This window comes from Protomyctophum bolini (genome assembly GCF_963924005.1).
Source record: "Protomyctophum bolini genome assembly, chromosome: 11".
In the NCBI taxonomy this organism is placed as follows: domain Eukaryota; kingdom Metazoa; phylum Chordata; class Actinopteri; order Myctophiformes; family Myctophidae; genus Protomyctophum; species Protomyctophum bolini.
Genome location: NC_137872.1, coordinates 28,283,431 through 28,302,668, shown reverse-complemented (window position 1 = coordinate 28,302,668; position 19,238 = coordinate 28,283,431). Strand labels below are relative to the sequence as shown.

The window sequence follows — 19,238 nt, the reverse complement described above, 5'->3', positions numbered from 1 at the left end:
AAAAATATACCTATGGAATAGGCATATATTACAGCCAGGTGCAGTAGCCTACAATTGTGCTTCAACTACTTTCCTCTCCATTTGATATTCTAGGTCACAACACGATTGCCACAAATTGGGAAATGTGTCAATGTACGTGTCACCATGTATACTATAGCTTTGGGAACCAGTGGTTACCAAAATAGCAGATCTACAAGCTCAAAACACTTCACGCAGCATCGTGAGATTGTAGATCGGCTTTGTTTACACTACTCGTTTTCAAATTTATTGCATTTCTTAGATTTTTCTTTATTTATTCAAGAAATTACTTAGAAAAATCATATCATTTGGTATTAATTAAAACTTTAGTTTTTTGGTGAAGGTTTTTTGAAAATGTTTAGAAATTATAATAATGGGAAAAAAATTAGGAAACCAAACAATTACAGGACCCATAAAAATATGTCTGTGACATACACATATTATATGTTTTTATTTCCAAGTCCTGCAGAGAGACTAGGGAAACAGTGACCAGGCTGTCCTATGCTATAAGTGACCCTGCTGCCTATAGGTCCTCTTATAGAGCGCAGCAGTCCCGCCCCCTTTCAGAAAAGCGAGTGGCCCAGGAAATGAAACCCCAATGCATTTTTCCATCGGCACTTCGAATATAATTTATTTAAAGACGGTTACGCCGCGGACAAAGCCAATTCGGATCATGACAAATCATGACAATGAACACAATGTTTTGGGACGATCAAATAATTTATAAGACGAAAAACAAAACAAATAGTGTTGTCTCCTGCCTTTATTTTCTTCTTTCTAATGATTTGATCGTCCCAAAACATTGTGTTCATTGTCATGATTTGTCATGATCCGAATTGGCTTTGTCCGCGGCGTAACCGTCTTTAAATAAATTATATTCGAAGTGCCGATGGAAAAATGCATTGGGGTTTCATTTCCTGGGCCACTCGCTTTTCTGAAAGGGGGCGGGACTGCTGCGCTCTATAGGGTCTCCAACTTGTTATGGTCTGTGGCTCCAGAGTCCAAGCATGGAGCTGGAGGGCCTCCACACAAACAGAGCCACTCATTCTGCAAAACAGCAAGTCTGTCTGTCTGTCCCCCCATGCTGAGGGCCAAACTCCACACAATAGGGAATCTGGTGGCGGCAGAGGTCATGACCTCAGTTTACACATGGTACTGGGAAGAGACAACATAATTAGGTACAAGTTTGACGTCCTGACATATCCAACCAGGGGTGCAACAGTTAATCGAAATAATCGATAATTTAATCCATCCCCATGTTGGGAATGTCATCATAGGCGAAAAGTTTAAAATAATTACAGAAATGTAAAAATAGAGACGATTTCTAAGCTCACAGTGTGTCACCATGCAACAACTTTTGAGCTTGTTGATCTGCTATTTTCACTGTCATTGCACAAAACAATGGAATGGAGTTAAAATAATGGTTAATCAATTTGTTAATATTTAACAAATTAAATAAATATAAAACTAACATAGCTTCTCGATTATTGATTAATCCAAAAAATGTGGTCCCTTGGCAATGGGCAAAGGGACCGAGTTATACTGAAGGTGAACATGGGATCAGAATGGTGGGAAATATAATTTTCTTAAATAGGGATGATGAGGATTTAATGTTGTAGTCTACATTATTGTGCCAATACAATGGGAGATTGAGAGAAGGGTATTTGTGTTGGAATGGAGGAATGAAAGAACGAAAAAAAGAAAAAAAATAACTTTGATAGAGGTGATTGTTATCTACAGTATTTATTCTGGCTGGCTCTGTGGCATGTAAAGATTAATGTAAAGATTGCTACTGATTGGACACTTGCCCAGCTCTGCAGTTATGGAGTGCACGGCACGGCATTATGATTTTTAAGGTTATATCATACCAAAGCTGATCTGTGTTGCCACAAACAGAAGCTGATGAAAAAGGGATCTGTTGAGAGTGGACATTCCTGGATGCGCCTCAGGAGTCATTAGGGTCTAGCTAGCGAGGAGGTTACATAACCTGTTATGCCTCCTTAAATTGTTACCTTAATTCCAGGCCCATTCCAGACAGAGCCTTGACCCTCTTTCTCTGTCAGTTTTTCCATTTTAAAAGCTGTGGGTCAGAGTTCACACAAGCGACGTTCGTGTGGGAGCTCAACTCGGCCCCTGAGACCTAATGAAAACACATACTGGTGAATTAGCTTGCCAGCCTGCAGTTCAGCTAACGTAAATATGAGAGGTTCAGCCGTGACCCGGGGACCGTGAACACTTTTAACAAGGACTGGAACAAATCACTTGTCTTGTGTTTAGATTGACGTTAAGGTTTGGATCAATGCTGCTGATCCAATACATGCAGACATAATATTGTAATAATAGTATCAACTAGGGCATTAAAAAAAAGGCCTAGGCCTATATGTGGTATGCGCCTTAAACCACTAGGCCATCGGCATTAAAGGGCACTTTTATTTTTAAGGCTATCGGTGCGGTAAGTGAAAACAGGCAACCTTGTAATTATTTTTATGTATGGCACACAATTTGAGGTGACATTTATTATTTGTATGGTCTGACTTAATTACATACTTTAAAATGGTGACACTTGCTGTCTACATTCAACATCTCCAGGCAGAGGGCTCAGTGACTGAACTCTTCTTTTGGTGGTGACCAACATCTCACCCTCACGGATGGAGCTGACATACCGTTCCAAGGGCCTGCTGCAGTGCCTGATGAGGAGGTTCGTTGTGTGTGTGTGTGTGTGTGTGTGTGTGTGTGTAGGGGGTTACTGTCCTGTCGTAAGATCAGGGGGAATGTACACTGTTAACCTCCCTTATGACTCCCCTAAGTAAATGAGTTTGTGAGACAGAAAGTCTTTTGTCTGCTTACTCAAGGATGTCCTTTCTCTTCTTCTCATTTATGTGACCCAGGGGCTAGACTAGCCAGGGGCTTGTAAAGTGAGAGAGAGAAAAAAGTTGTCTCTTGTTATGTAAGCGTTCTTTTTTCTGTGAAGACCCTGTGACACTGCTGCTTGAAGCATTGGCTGTTATTTCTTCAGGACGTTCCATGTAAGTTCTTGTTAGATTAGATAGACGTGTGCTACTTTGATAACATCTCTGACTTTTCCTTTCAGTTCGAGCGGACAAAACAATCTGTTTTGTTTGTTACAAACATAAGAAAGAATGTTATTGCCAGTAGCAATGCATCCGTTTGGAGCGTATGTATTGTCTGTGCTGTATGTGTCACGTGCCAAGGTTTTTATCGAAGTACAATTCATATTTTTGTTTGATGGGATCCTGACTAAATCAGAGTTTATTTCGTATCTGGGGAAATATTTTATTTTCCCCTCATTGGCTATAATACTGAAAGGCTGATAAAACTGCTAAAGTAGCTTTTAATAACCACCAAACGCAACTGAGCTGGTATTGTGAGAGTGAGGGAGACGTCCAACTCTCTTAGGAAATTTGCCGTGTTAGTGAGGGGTAAAAGATTTCAACTGCAAAATTGCAAAATGTTGAACCCTTACAGAGCATGATTGCTAGTTGTCTAGCTGCTCTGTTTATGGTTCTTAGTTATAAACCATTGTTTACAGCAAAACGGGATTCTCTGTAATGAATGGGTTCAGCACAGGCAGGCAACCTGGTAATCTCACTTCAGTCTAGGCCTATGCGAGTGCTGCCTCTCCTCCTTTGGCTGCTTATGCTGTGCCTTAAAACATATCTCATCTGCCATGCGTTGTGCAATTAGTAATTTACAACCTTGGCAAAACGCTCTACGTTTCAATGTCAACAGACCATGGCCTCAAGTTTGTTAGATTGCGTGCGTGTCACCATTTAGAGGGTTAACGCAGCCTAGCAGCGGGTCATCTTAGCAGATGATGGCATGCTTTCGTTAACTGTCATTTCAGCCAATGATGTAATGACAGTGAGCCCAGGTCGCATGCTGGTGTGATCCATGACCTGTCCACTGTGACCACAGTGTAAAGTGTCTGAAGGGAACAGGCAAAGGTCTCACAACTCATAAAACTCAACAACCCAATGGCTTCGGTTGATTTAGATACGCACCACGCCACCCAAGTCTTAACCCCTCCCTCCCCCACTACTGGTACTTCTGCCACATCCATTGAGGATAAACAAAAGAGACAAACGTCGCTTCTATTGGCTTGATGGTGGAGCCTTGTGTTGTGCTGATGATGATTGGACGGCCTGCACAATGGTGCTGGCAGTCATTCACCTCCACACTGTGGGATGACGTGCAGAACCGACGCTTAGTGGCATATGAAAAAAGAAAACGGTGCCTAATCCCTCTGGCAACAGAGTAAGAACACTGACGGACGGATAAAAATAAGGGATCACAATAAGCAAGTGATGTCATTGCCCTGTAGCTAATTTAAGGATAACACACGATTAGGCATTGGAAAGGAGTGTGTCCGCGATGCAGCATTTCCACTTGCCTTTGATTCGATAATCAATTACCGTACTTTATTTGAAAGCTAAATATTAGTTGTCAGGAGGGTGGATTGAGAATACAAGTAGATGTGAAAGCTGAACCCTGACAGGACATGCCTCCCATAATGAGAAGTGATTGATTAGCTAAATCCATTTCTTGAAATCTAAATCTCTTGAACACTGAACTACCCTGTGAGGAGCTTGACTACAAGCTGCAGGGTGATCATTTGATTTTATCCGATGGATATCAGAACAATGAAAATATAACGCTGAAACTCCCCGACCCAGTCGTGTATTGTTTTTAAACACACTTCCTACACAGTTAAAATGGTTATCCACATCCTGTTGAACCGCTTCTAATTTGTTTGTATGCCTATTGTTAGTGAACGTTAATAAATTCAATTGACCTGAATTTAGGAAATTCTTTTCTATAATTTTAACTTCCTGCTTTGAGAAACTCTAGGTACTGTAGCCTACTCATTAAAATAATAAATGACTCCAGTGGAGATTCCTAATATAAATGAGTGTCACCTGGAGTCCAATGTAATTTCCTTATTTTGCCACTGTCAAGGCAAATGCATTTCTCCTATGATACTTTCTTTTTCTCTGTGTTTAATTCCAATTAACTTTTCCATGGTGGAGTGACATGGCACTGCCTTGGCTATCAAGGCAGGCTTCTGTTCCCAAAAGTATCAGTGGGAACCCCACACCCAGCTTGTGTAAACGGAGTCAGTGTGCACGTTTATTTTACAGCACTAGACCCAAATAGGCCCTCATTTGTAAAGCTTCTCCCCCAGGGGCTTAAATACACCTATGACATATACACCTCTCCTTTGAATCTTTGTTGAAAAACAGCCAAAACCAACAGACCCAGTTTGCCAACCTAGGTAAGTACTGTAACCATAAAATAGAAAAGCATTCATCATTTATTCAAACTGGTATTTTCAAATAAAATGCATATCATCGCTGTCAGGCAGAAACCTTGTATCTACGTATGTGATCACATACTGTAGGTAAAGTAGAAGTTAGAACACATTCTACAATTCAGTCGTTCCCAAACATTTCAGGTCGAGACCTGAGACATGTTTGCCCGGGACCCAATAGCTGATCTACAAGCGCACATTGCGTCGCTATTTTCACTGCTTCTTAATTATTATAACTTTTTAATTATAGACATTTTTAGATTCGTTTGTTCTAAAATTCAATTTTACTTGAGTTGTGACCCATACAAATTTGTCCGTGACCCACAAATGGGTCCCGAGTCCCGACCGACTGTTTGCGAAACAGTGTTCTACATAGACATTGTGATTTTATTTTTTACTGGTGACAGGAAGAGGGTTTTTCTATCCAGTCTCCAGCTGCGAGGGTTGATGCAAAGCAGACATCAGCACAGGAAGAGAGGTAGAGAAAAGAATGAGAAAGAGAGGAGATGAAAGGAGTTCTCAGGTGAAGAGATGTTCAGCCACATCCTGCCATGCTCTCTCTCTCTCTCTGGCAGCGTGTGACCTCCCAGACAGGAGGAAGTCGTGTAGAACTATAATTCTGCACACATGCCTGCGAGACGCAACTGCAAAGTGTGCTCCGTGTCTTCGGGTGAAGTCTTTAATGAATAGGTGCAAAAAGGAAGCAATAAAACATTATGATAAGCACATTATGCGGAATCTGATTTGAGCACGTAACACAACTGAGCCGTATATGCACATGTAGCAGTAAAAGTGGAAATGATTTGCGGGGCAGTCGAGCACCGCCGCAGGGGACACCACAGCCTCCCGCTTGCTACGCCCCGGGACTAAAACGCATGCAGCCATGCACCTCGATTTGACGACCTTTCCTCTTGTACTGTGACACATAATACAGACTGTAGACTGTAGATATGCTAAATATTTTTTGCATAGCGCCACAGAGAGCAAATGATCTTGCAAAACAGCTGTGCTGGTCAGAACAGGCAGACACACACATTTAGATGTTACGCCAACCTAAAGGCATTGAGGCGTGGACCTTAGCAGATGCAGCCAGGCTGGAACACACACACACACACACACACACACACACACACACACACACACACACACACACACACACACACATACACATACAGACTTGGAAACTGAAAGGGTTTTCTCAGCTGTTGCTGTGGTGTCTCCAGTCTGTCCACCTCACAGCCACTGCATTGTCTCTGTGATCCAATACAGGCAACATGAGACCAATTAAAGCCAAATTCACTGTACACGCATTACGCCTCATAACGCTCTCATTGTGTCCCTTAATATCACACTGGATTTAATAGTATCCTACTGGGGGTGTGGGGGCAGTGGGGGGATTAACTTCTGGACATGATGGGAGAAAATAAAATAGAACTGATAGCAATTTGGGTTAAGAATGCTCTGTATATTTGTACCAACAAGCGTATCACATGCTGTCATCTCCTCTGATACTCTCCCTCCTATCTCTTTCCTCTTCATTGTACCTTCTTATTTACTGCCTATGTACTCTTTTTGGGGTAGGGGGTTGGATGGGTGGGTTTGTGATTGTCTTGTGAGTTTGTTTGTCAGAAAACTTGAAGGGTTTCTATTAGACAGTTTACCTTTCCTGTGACATTCCTTCAATAAAACGTATGTTAAAATGGCAAAAAATGTAGTAGAAATGCTGGCCATCTGACAGCGGAGCTGCACCCACGGCCATCCATCAAAATCTTATCTCTGCCGTTGTTTGGTCGCTGTAGCCAAAACAAGACCATGTTGTCTCAGTTGGTGCATGTGATTGCGTGCAAAAATAAAGTCTTCAAAATATAAAAGTTGCAGAACAGCAGAATGCTCTAGTTTTGGACCGGAAAGTATCCCCATTGTAGGTCAAGACTAAGAGATAAGAAACCAAAACTTTCATTTGATTGTACATAAAAACAAATCACACGCCCAATGGCGCCCATTTATTAAAAGTCCATAGACAGGCAAACTATTTACGTCATAAATGCTCTAAACAAACATTGTAATATCCTCAAAGTCCATAGACTTGGCTGGCAAACGATTTACGTTATAAGTGCTCTATGTTATAAGTGCTCTAAGCCAACATTAATGAGTGCCATGATTTTGGTTTTTCATGTGTTTATGAGTTAACAGTTATTTTTTAGACCCCTTGGTGTGGTTATGTGCAATGATGTCTTCCCTTTGTATTTAGGGTTTCTTCCTGGAGGCTGAAACCTTGACAGTCAGTGCCAATAAAAAAAAACAGTGACATCTATAGTGACATCACAATATCATCCTCTCCCCTAACCCCTCCCCCTTTATCATACAACAACAGCTGTGGGTGCGGCTTCAGTTCAGGTGGATCACCAGATTCACCACCCATCACAGTGACACCCACCAGGCAAACCAGGCATACTTAATATACTGGTGTCTGTCCACATAAAAACGACGTTTTAACAAATACTATACACATCTTCCTCCTTATATAATGCAAATCACACGCGTGTGAAGTGAGGGGCACTCTTATCATCGTACATCATCCTGAAGTAACATGTCTTCTGTCGATTTGCTCAGACACATCTGACGTAGATTCTCCTTTCATTGTCAATGGCAAATGTGACACGAGTTAGGAGGAAAAGCTGTAAACTCACACCCGTGTGAAGTGAGGCTCTTATCTCATCGTACATCATCCTACATCATCTCATTCCGGCCAATCAGAATTTGCGTCCTCACCTTCGTCTTCAATGTTTGTCTTACGCAATGTTTGTGTTTACACAAACGGTAAAAGCTGGACATAGGATGGGCTAGCACTGTGGCTGCCATTGACTGACACTATATACATTATGAGACATGAATGCAGTGTGTTACTGTATGACACGAAGCAGTCACAAGATGTATTTATACTGGCCACATGACGTCTTGCGTCATCATTTAGTGCCCTAAACAAACATTAAAAGTCATAGACTTGGCTGGCAAACAAGTTGAGTTAAAAGTGCTCTAAATAAGAATTAAAAGTCCATAGACTTGGCTGCCATATGACATAGTTTCAAAAGCCATGCATTGGAGGGGCTGCCGCCAGCGCCCATCAGAAAAATGTTTAATGGCATAAAACCACAAGGGATGGGGACGATGGAAGCCATTTGAGAGAGCAACAAACGGACTAAAATGGGGAAAAAAGAAGATGGGGGGGGGGGAACAAAATATTTACCAGGAATGCATGACTCAGTGCAGAGATGGAAAATTGTATTTTAATTGGCAACTGAGAAAAGGGGAATAAAAGAGAAGAGGGCTGTGCGTGCGTGCGTGTGAGACTGGAATACCACTGTCTGAGAGGGAGAGAATAAAAACAAACAATTCCCTTGTAAAGCCCAACCATTCGAAAAAGAGAATTGTAAACATGCACCACACACACACACACACACACACACACACACACACACACACACACACACACACACACACACACACACACACACACACAGACAGACGCTTTGTCATCTTTTACAGGCTGGTGTGTGGTGAGTGGCGACTACCAAGGGTTTCTCCTATTTCTTATGCCTAATTTATACTTGGTTGCACGCTATAGTCTCGCGCACCGAAAATAGCTGATCGAACTCACAATGTGTGTTGTTAAAACCGTATTGTTAAAACTGTATTTTACATACAAAAGTAGTGATCAGTGAACATGGATGACATAGTCGCTTCTAGTTCGGCTATCTTCACAATTAAAAATAAAATAATTCATGAATAGTAATCAAGGTAAAAAGGTTTAAAATAATCATGATATTGATTTGAGTCGCCCAGCCCTAAAAGCCAACAGCCGTAGTAACAGCAGGTAGACACACACTGACACGTCCCCCAATGTTGTGGGGTCAAAGGGCAGATTGCTAATAATGATTACCTGCTGAAGCGTGTCTCTCTGCTTCTCCATGTTTGTTTGTCGCCACGGAAACAATGCAACAACACTACCGCATTTACCCATTTAACCTGAGGCCGATACTAAAAAAAAAGTCTTCTGAAAAACCTGTTTCTATGTCAGTGGTGCTCTTTTCATGTCAAGGAAGGACCCCCAGAATTATCTGTATTTTGCCGCGGACCCCCATCTGAAAATATGTGTTTCCGGGAACCCCCCCAGAAGCAAAGATATGAGTTAAAAACGTCCGCTGGGAAAAAATATATTATTCAATGATTTTCACCACATTTTCACGATTTTTCAAAAAGTCATAGCTTGTAGATCTGCTATTTTTCAATAGCTAAAGTATATAACATGATGCTTAAAACACCAAAAGGGGTTATGCCCCCCTTCTTTCTTTCAGCACTACACACACTGAACCCAATATTGGTTGTGAAGAGGTGTTATAATTCTACTACTACAACACAAACCCACACAAACACTAGTACTACACACAAAAGGCATGACACTCGATCAAAAGACACGTCATAAACTAGTGTCTCGGGAGGTAGAGCGGCCGCTTGCGTTTGGTCATCGGAAAGTTGTTGTTTTGATCGCCGGTTCCTCCTGGGTTTAGTGTCGGTGTCCTTGAGCAATACACACACCAACTAACCATAACTGCTCCCAATGAATGGTTGGTGCCTTGCATGGTTTCCTCCACTGTGTGTGTGTGTGTGTGTGTGTGTGTGTGTGTGTGAGTGTAGTGCACACTGTGAAGTGCTTTGGATAAAGACGCTATAAAAATGCACCATTTACCCTTTATACCAAAAAGTGCAAAAGCACTGCATGGTTTTCAAAATCTAATAAGGGTTTAAATCTTTCTTTCGTTTTTCTTCCCAGTGAATAAATGAGTGTGGGAGGAAAAGGTTGCTTTTAACGTCGGCCAGCAAGATCTTTAAGTGGTTGCCATGGACGTTGTATCCCATCCCACCACAAAAGCCCGACAGGGAGAGCTTTGTGGTCTGAGTCCAGGGGAATGCCTCGACTTCAAATGAAATGGAAGAGGGCGGGAGAAAACAAATCATAATAGACCTCATAAAATATACAGCCGTAGAATTTGGTGAGGCGTGGACCACATACCGGTGGTCTCGTGGGTACGTTTGGTTGTAGGTTTGAGTGATATCCTTGTGCTCTAATATTACAGTATATGCTACCTTTTTGTCCTCACAAAACACTGAAATATGCACACTCGCACACTTTACTCGTGTCTCGGCAATGCATGTGTATAATGTTTCACTTTATTCTTTTCTGGTGAATTACAGTATGCCATCACTGATGGCAGCAGCTTTATCACCACTGGGCTACTAGTAGCCTATTCATCAGGATAAACAGACAGTATCATCATCCTCATTATCATCTTCTTCCTCATGATAGTCTACCTGTGGAACACTGCAGTGTACCTCAGTGTCCATTTGGACTGATGATGATGATGTATCTTTTAAAAATATTAACAGGACCATATGAAGCATCATATTTGAAAACAGTTAACCTAAGTAAGGAACAACTGTGTACTTGAATCTGTCCATTTTAAGTCCATTTGTACTCTCAGAGTTAACCGCACATTTTATGATAACCTGCCCAAAGCCGGGACGCCATCATGAAAGTGGTTAAATGAACACTGAGGATTTTTACTACGCGTGTTGGACCAGAGTTAGGAATTTCCTGGATTTCATGCAAAGCTTGCGGGGGTTTGGACGGTGATGGTCCTCAAGACTCCTCATGTACGGAAGTCATTCATTACATTTTGTGGAGCACTGGCTGTGTCCCAGTAGCCTGCTTCTGCTTCCTGTGTTTTGTTTCACGACCACACAAACAACCCCCCCTCCATGCAGTAAATCCAGGAGGGGGGATCGACCTTCATGAACCCTAATGAGAATCAGACTCTTCATTCACTCCCATAATTTTATATTCTGTTCTCTATATAGTTATTTACCCTGGCAAGACCTCCCACGGAGACACCTGGCCTAAGAGTGTGTGTGTGTGTGTGTGTGTGTGTGTGTGTGTGTGTGTGTGTGTGTGTGTGTGTGTGTGTGTGTGTGTGTGTGTGTGTGTGTGTGTGTGTGTGTGTGTGTGTGTGTGTGTGTGTGTGTGTGTGTGTGTGTGTGTGTGTGTGTGTGTGTGTGTGTGTGTCTTGAGGAGGACCCCACAACTATACCGTATAGCTCATGTCAGCAGTTGTTCATGTGTCCCCCTAGACGTCTGTGATAAAACCTGGTACTTATAGAACCCTCCTCTGCTATTCAGCATCTGATCACATCACAAATCACACAAGAGGACCTCAGTGGCCACCAATGAATAAGACATTTCTCTAACAAATGGTGTCTGGTGGCTTTATTTGTCTCAGGAAGAATAGAAGAGATTTTAAAGCCCTGTCTGATATACTGTTTGTTTTTACAGATTTAATCAATATTAGTGATTAGGCAGTGCCGGGCGTGAGGATGTGTGAATTGCCTACGTGATGGGCAAGGGCTGCCTGGCACCCTCTGATACGATCAAGGTGAAATTTGGACATTTGGCCACCACTTGGATCACACGTCTCCTCTCCATTCATAGCTGAGTATTTATTATATACAGGGCCCTTGTGTTAACAGATACTGAATTGCGCCATTGTCCCTGCTTCCTCATCTGCTGGTGGTGGTGGTGGGGGGGAGCCCTCGTCTCTTTGGGCTGGGGTTATGGGGGTGGTGTGCCGTTCTTTGCCTCTCACAGACTATAACTCTGACCTCAGTGAGTCTGTTTCTCACACCCCTGTTCTCAGCTGGAGGACAGGGAATGCTTCTGTCTCCGTCCGCAGCAGTGGGACCGCTGTGTCGCATGAATGTGGTGATAGCAACGTGTTGGGATGGGAGGAATGCAGCACCCAGATGGAGAGGGCCTGCAGGAATCCCCCTGCTGACGCAAGGCCAGGCCCCAGGAATCCTCTGCCACGTCCATGTTAAACCAGAGTCTGGAGGCCCAGCCCTGCATTCGGACGTAACATCTCGGTTATACACACACACACACACACACACACACACACACACACACACAGTGTGCAGTGGAGGACTGTGAAGTCATGCACGGGGCATGAACCTGTCTTTTGTCCCATGAATGCACATTTGCATTAGAATATTATATTTGAGGTATATCTTGATTCTTGAGCCTTCCTCTCATAGAGATGATATTGTTCAACCACTGAACTGTTGCCACTTAGTCTGCAGGGGGCAATAAATGGCATTGGAAAGGTGGATTGTTAAAACCTGGTCTATCATGGTCTTTGATGTGGATTCACCTTTGTGGATCACAACATATTTCCACTGGACTCTATGATACGAGCCACTGATCAAAGACCAAGAATTGCAACAGCCATACAAGCTGGCTCTGTTGACCAGGAGAGCGTGACGGATGAGACAGCCGTGACTATATACGCAACAAGCCTTCTGACGGATCAGGCCCAGGCAAGCTTCCACACGGCTATCTCTGAACCTTTTGCAGTTCTGGCAGTTCTGTGCGTCACTTTCCACGAAATTCGGCAATATGGTAGAGGGTCATGGGAAACGGTCAAGAACCGAAGCTCACAGTCATTCGTCAAAGGACCACTGACCTTTAGATGTCCCAAATATATCATTGTATGAATTATATGATCCACTTTATCCGCTCCTGGGATTTTCATAGCCTGGTTAACCACTTTCCTTATTGCTTTTATGGCTTGGCCCCGTCTTATCGCTGCTTGCAGCTATATTGTATATTTGCAACTATTAGAGTCCAAATAAAATACCCTCTAGTCCATGGGTTCCCAACCACTGGTACTAGTACCACTAGTGGTACTTGAGCCCCCCTCTGGTGGTACTCAGAGGAGGTAGTTGTTCTGACCAAGTAATTGGTTGAAATAGGCTCGTTGAAATGAGCATGACATGAGCATGACCTAGCCGTAAGATTGTAGGACGGATTAATCACATTAGAAATATATCAGTTGTGCGTCAGAGCAGCAGCAAAATTGTTTTAGGAATGGAACAACAACAACAACAAACACAAACTACAAAACAATTTAAAGAATAAATTACATTTTCCTCCTGGGTTAATAATAGCTGAATAGGATGGGGCAGATCTACGCTCCTGTATTTTAGTCAGTTATTATGGTGGTACTTGGAGTGCCAGATATTTTCTGTGGTGGTACTTCAGTATAAAAAGGTTGAAAACCCCTGCTCTAGTCAACATCATTGTCAAAATGTGAAATATGATTCCTCTTATGATCCGGAATGCTCACATGATAAACCCACTTGTAATTATGCTGTCGCAAACATGTATCTCAGAAACAATCTAGGTGTGACACACTTGAAATAGCTGGCTATTTAACCAGTTTATCCTTTTAGTTTCAAACGTAAGCACATGCCTACATACTTTATCTTTTTTATTAGTTGTTTTATTAGTCGTTGTGCGAATTTCCAGTTGACATGGATTTACAACCAGGTGACATCTATTGCACTTGAGTAGTAGTTTTCTTAAGATAGTTAAAGGGCTTGAATAGTTCAATGCATGTTTTACAAATTGATCTAATAACCATTTGTGCATGTTTTCTTGTGCATTGAAGAGCTCAAGAACCTGATGTTGGATAGAATTGGAAATTCTATCCAACATCAGGTTGGGCAGCGATCCAGGAATCCCGAGTTGGTGTTGGCTAGACCTCACTCTCGCAGCAACTAACTAACTTGTGCATTTATGGTGTCAAAACTAGTTTTGACACCATGAACATTTAATAAACCACTGGTTCTCAAAGTGTGGTCCAGGGACCCTCCCTCAGGGTTCCTTGAAGCGGTTCCAAATGGTCCCTTACAGGCCTGTAACTACAGTATATTGGTTCCACTCGTACACTTTCACAGTTATGATAGTCCTTGAAATTAAAAAGTGTTTGAACCACTGTTATAAACAATGGTGGCATGGACTAATTTAATTGTCACCCTTCTGAGCAAACCTGTAAACAAGGAGGAATGTGAGGAGGATGTGCAGAAAGTAGTTGGAATGCATTGAGAGACATGAAGCGGTGTCTCTGCTGCCTGCCTGCGGTGCCCGCACCAGGGTGGAGAGCAGGGCATTCCACCCATGCCTGCCATGATTCTTGTCTACATGCCGCTCTTGCATGGCAAAGTAATTTTGCCATGCGTGCTGGAGAATGGAAATCCCCTCACCAACGGGAGATTTACAGTACTTGACTCCATTAGATAGTGTCATTTGGATTAACTACTGTATGTTCATTGTCTCAGGGGGCATACATTAGTCCGACGTACCAATAGTCTGACATACGTGGCCGTTTAAGACTCACCCATGGCTCGGACATGCATGGCCGGTTAAGACACATACGTGGCTGGTTAAGTTTAAGACGCATACATGGCCGGTTAAGACACATACGTGGCCGGTTAAGACACATACATGGCCGGTTAAGACACATACATGGCCGGTTAAGACACATACGTGGCCGGTTAAGACACATACATGGCCGGTTAAGACACATACATGGCCGGTTAAGACACATACGTGGCCGGTTAAGACACATACATGGCCGGTTAAGACACATACATGGCCGGTTAAGACACATACATGGCCGGTTAAGACACATACGTGGCCGGTTAAGACACATACATGGCCGGTTAAGACACATACATGGCCGGTTAAGACACATACATGGCCGGTTAAGACACATACGTGGCCGGTTAAGACACATACGTGGCCGTTTATGACGCATACGTGGCCGGTTAAGACCAGGGGGGCAGTCAGACAGATATTTTGTGAAGCTAAGGAAATCGGAATTTCCTGAAAGTTCATCTAATGGCCTGTTGTGGCGCTGTCATTGGGCCCAAAAAAACCCATAGCCCCATAGAAGTCCATGTATTTGAGCCCAACTTCACCTAGACTGTATTACCTTAATAAACATGGTCATGAATACTTTCTGCTTCCAGTCACTAGTTTAAAGTTCTGAGGAGCGTGGCTACCGTTACAGTCTATGATCGGGATTCCCCACCCACTCGAGTCAAAATAAAAACCAACGGAGAAGAAGGGGGGAAGTCCCGCCTCGTTGTCTGGGCCAGCCAATGGCCAGCTGGGCCCAAACGGATCTAGAAAGATGGCGATGTACAATTCAAGGACTGACAGGCTTCATTTTACGTTCACGTTAGACCCGCGGAACGCTTTGTCCATATTTTTTACAGTCTATGGTTAAGACGCATACGTGGCCGGTTAAGACACATACGTGGCCGGTTAAGACTCACCCGTGCGGGTAGGGTTTGGGGTAGGGTGTCAGACTATTGTGCGTTGGACCATCATCATATTCGGAATATTAGACTTAGCCCTACTTCACTCTATCCAAATGAATGGCCCAGGAGGACTTATGTAAGCAATGTCATACTGTGTGGTAAAGCATAACCAGCTACATAATTATGAATTTGGGTCAGATACCACCGAGTCTACACAGTAAAATGCTCAATGTTACAGTTAATTTATATATGTATCTCAGAGAGTGTACAAATTTACCCTTAAGGGTCCCTGCTGTTGTTGTACCTTTGGTTGCAAACCTTGATGACCATGCTGAAGCAATTACCTCAATCACTCAAGATATCAAAGGAGTTTGATTAGGGATTGTAAAATCAAATCCTATGAGCTCAACTGCAGTTTGAGGAAGTACACACACACACACACACACACACACACACACACACACACACACACACACACATACAGCACGTTCTCCAAAGTTTGACCTGGACCTTTGTCTTGTTCTTCTGTCATAAACATCCTCATAAATCCATAAAGATGCCTGAACATCAGGTGTGTCCTTTCCATCTGTGTTCTTAATTCAACGCTCAAAATTCAAAACCTCTGTGCAGCTGCACACATAATTAAAACATACATGACTGTTCTGTGTAGTACCTATGTCAGGGTACTAACGTATAATTAGTTTTTCTCTTCAAAACAAATTGAGAAAACAATGAAGAGAAAAACAAATTATACGTTAGTACACCGACCTACCTTCTCTTCCGTTTGTTGTGGTTGTTAGTGTTTCAAAAGTATGTCCTTTGACATGACAAAACGGAAAGTCGTTTGCAAAAGGCACGTAGGGCCTTTTGAAAGTACGCACAATTTAGAAACTTGGCTCCTTGACATTTTATGTGAAGGAAGTGATGCTGAGAGGCGATAAGACCCAGATGTTCTGCTGGAATGTTCATTAATATGGATATCTTTCCTCCAGAACAGAAGGGGGTTGAAAGGTGATTTCTTGTAGAATACATTTACATAATTCATTAGTTATTTGGGAGGAAAGTGCACACGAAAGTTAATTATGGTAACTTCCTGTTTTTCTGGCTAATGTCGGGCAAGTAAGTGTTATTTTGTGCAGCTTTGTAGTCTTCTCATTATTTGTCATTTTTATAGTCACAATTTAAAAGCATCTTTCACTGGCACCGTTTCATGTAATGACAGATTAATAGGCTTGATATATTAAACATTTCTGCCTGGTGCACACACATTCCAGAAAGAGAAGTATGTTTGATTTAAGGTATTTTGTGGACATGCGGAAATAGTCCAAACTTAATGGTATTTTATGAGATGAAAATGCTTAACCATTGTTTGGTGATACAAACAATATGCCTGTGTTATCACCCCTGGAAACCAGAAACAAAGCAGAGGCCCAGAAAACAACCATAAATATTACCCAATGACACTAACCATATTCATCTTCTATTCAGTCTAAAGGTGGCTTTAGTCCTGCAAAAGGCTGAGTTCCTGCTTTGAATGTACTGTACGTATAACCTGTGATCATAAAAACAAATGATGTCAATCTATCACACTAAGCATATTATGGCCCTCGTGACAGCTATGTGAATTGATTTGATCTTAGTTTCTATTGCAGGGCAGGTCCTTCCTGGTAGCGTTCCACTGCAGCCATACAAAGGTTGCACGCTGAAACCGTTGAGAAAGGCAACCAATGAGATCATTTAAGGCAGCAGAAGCACAATGACTCGCCGGGACAGGTATGCCCGAAATGAAGATGGGTGGCATTTCTTTCTATTCAGGCACACAGGAGGCTTATTTGTTTAAGTAATGAGGATTAGCTCTCACCTGTGGGAAGGGAATGTGTGGGACCTATATTGGGCCTGTGCAGAGAGCGGGTGACAAAGCACTCACAAGAAATATAATCCACAGAGCATGTCAGTTAAAGGGGGGGAAGAAAAGTGCTTAAGGTGACAGGCATCCACCCGGTTTGCATACCACAGGTGTGAAATTGTCAAGAAAAACAGTGTGTTCTTGGATCGTGGGAAGTGAGAACGTTTGTGAGGTGTTGATAGATGCTATTCATGTTATGGATGACTATGCAACACTTACATAACATGCTTATGTTTATGTTGTTGGAAGTCTCTAAGGTAACGGTCAATGACACATTGCCACAATCTTCCCTGTAACAGACAACTAATAAGCTTAAGTACTTTAAGTGGCCGTGGGGTATATCTAAAAGAAAGAACATAAGTTGTTGAGGTAAACCCGAATCATTATGAAAAGTCCTTATTCAGATCTTAAAATAATTTGGTATATTTCTCACCATGAACTTGAAGCATCATAACACTGTTTTGTTTTCTGTGTATTGTGTGGGTTTTTACTGAGAGGAAGTGGGTTGTATATATATTGTACACTAGTATACAGCAACTGAGTAAGGGGAGAGGTGGTGGCACATGTATCTGAATGGTTAGGCTAAGTAACTATCTTTAGTTTCTCACTGTAATTCATTGCAACACCCAGCATGTTTTGTCTACAGACTTGCTCTGGTCCAAAGCCCTCTGTAAACAGACATACAGTAGATGGGGGTACCCTAGGCCCATGACTGCCTGCCCTCTGCTTTACGCAAGCCATCAGCTTTTGCAATTAAAATGACTATTCCGACCAGGTGGGATGGAATTGATCATTAGATTTATTTATTTATTTTATTTTGTGGAAGCAAATGAAAGTGCATGTGGCCAACAAAGGTACAGACTATAGAGAGATGGCTGGAAATACTTTGAGGGAGGGACAGAATAACGGACGAGAACCGGCCAAATTACAAATCATTTAACGTGAGAACTTTGCTGAGTGAAAGTTTCTGGGCTGAGCTATGTCTGGTTTAATTGCAGAGAACAATCATGTACATACCAGTGCGGCTGAGTCACCTGCACGCCCCTGTCACTTCAGCTCCCCACATCACAGGTGAGCCAGTGATGCGTGGCGTGCCTGGCATTCTCCGCCAACTGCACCTGGGGTATGGTACACTGTACGCTAGAGAGGAAAAGATAAAAAAACAATGGAATTTCAATTACTGGATCACTGGCACACGCCCTGGCAAGAATGAATCTGCAGTATTGTACAGTCGGTATGCCCTGTACTTCTTTTGGTGCATGAAACAAACAGCAGCAGATGGATAATGAAATTTGAAAAATACAGCCACTGGACCTGTCTAAGCCAAGGGTATAAATTGCTACATTCTATGTAGGGCATAGCAGTGGTGGACATTTTCTGATTCCATATATCAATCCAGACCCCATAAATTTTTCCCATAGAGATTTCCAAAAATATTTATATCAATTATTTTAATCCTAGCATGGGCTGGACTTTCCCATAATCTAGTGATGTACATTCAGCAAAGGAAAGAGCCTGTGACATACTGTAGATAAGATATGAATGCCTGTGAACCAGCAGTGAGACAGAAGACTCAGCTGCAGAAGACATGCAAACACAGCAACTCATCCGTTGAACACCTACAGGTGATGGATGAGTAAGACATCAACTCCCAAACTTAAATGGAGGTCGGGTCCGATCCCGTCCCGACTTGATTGCCTGAAGGGTTAGAAAAGAGAGCAGGAGGAACAGGATGTCTGTGATATAACAGCAAAGAATGCCTGGAGG

The 19,238-nt window shown here is 42.5% G+C and overlaps 1 protein-coding gene across 1 annotated transcript in view; it reads left to right on the top strand.

Annotated features, from left to right (window-relative positions):
- mylk5 (myosin, light chain kinase 5) overlaps positions 1-19,238 on the top strand; it is a 54,837-nt gene that overhangs the window by 805 nt on the left and 34,794 nt on the right. Inside the window, exon 2 of the mRNA XM_080775864.1 lies at positions 2,608-2,716. The gene's annotated coding sequence lies outside the window, so the exon portion shown is untranslated. The remainder of the gene's footprint in view (positions 1-2,607; positions 2,717-19,238) is intronic.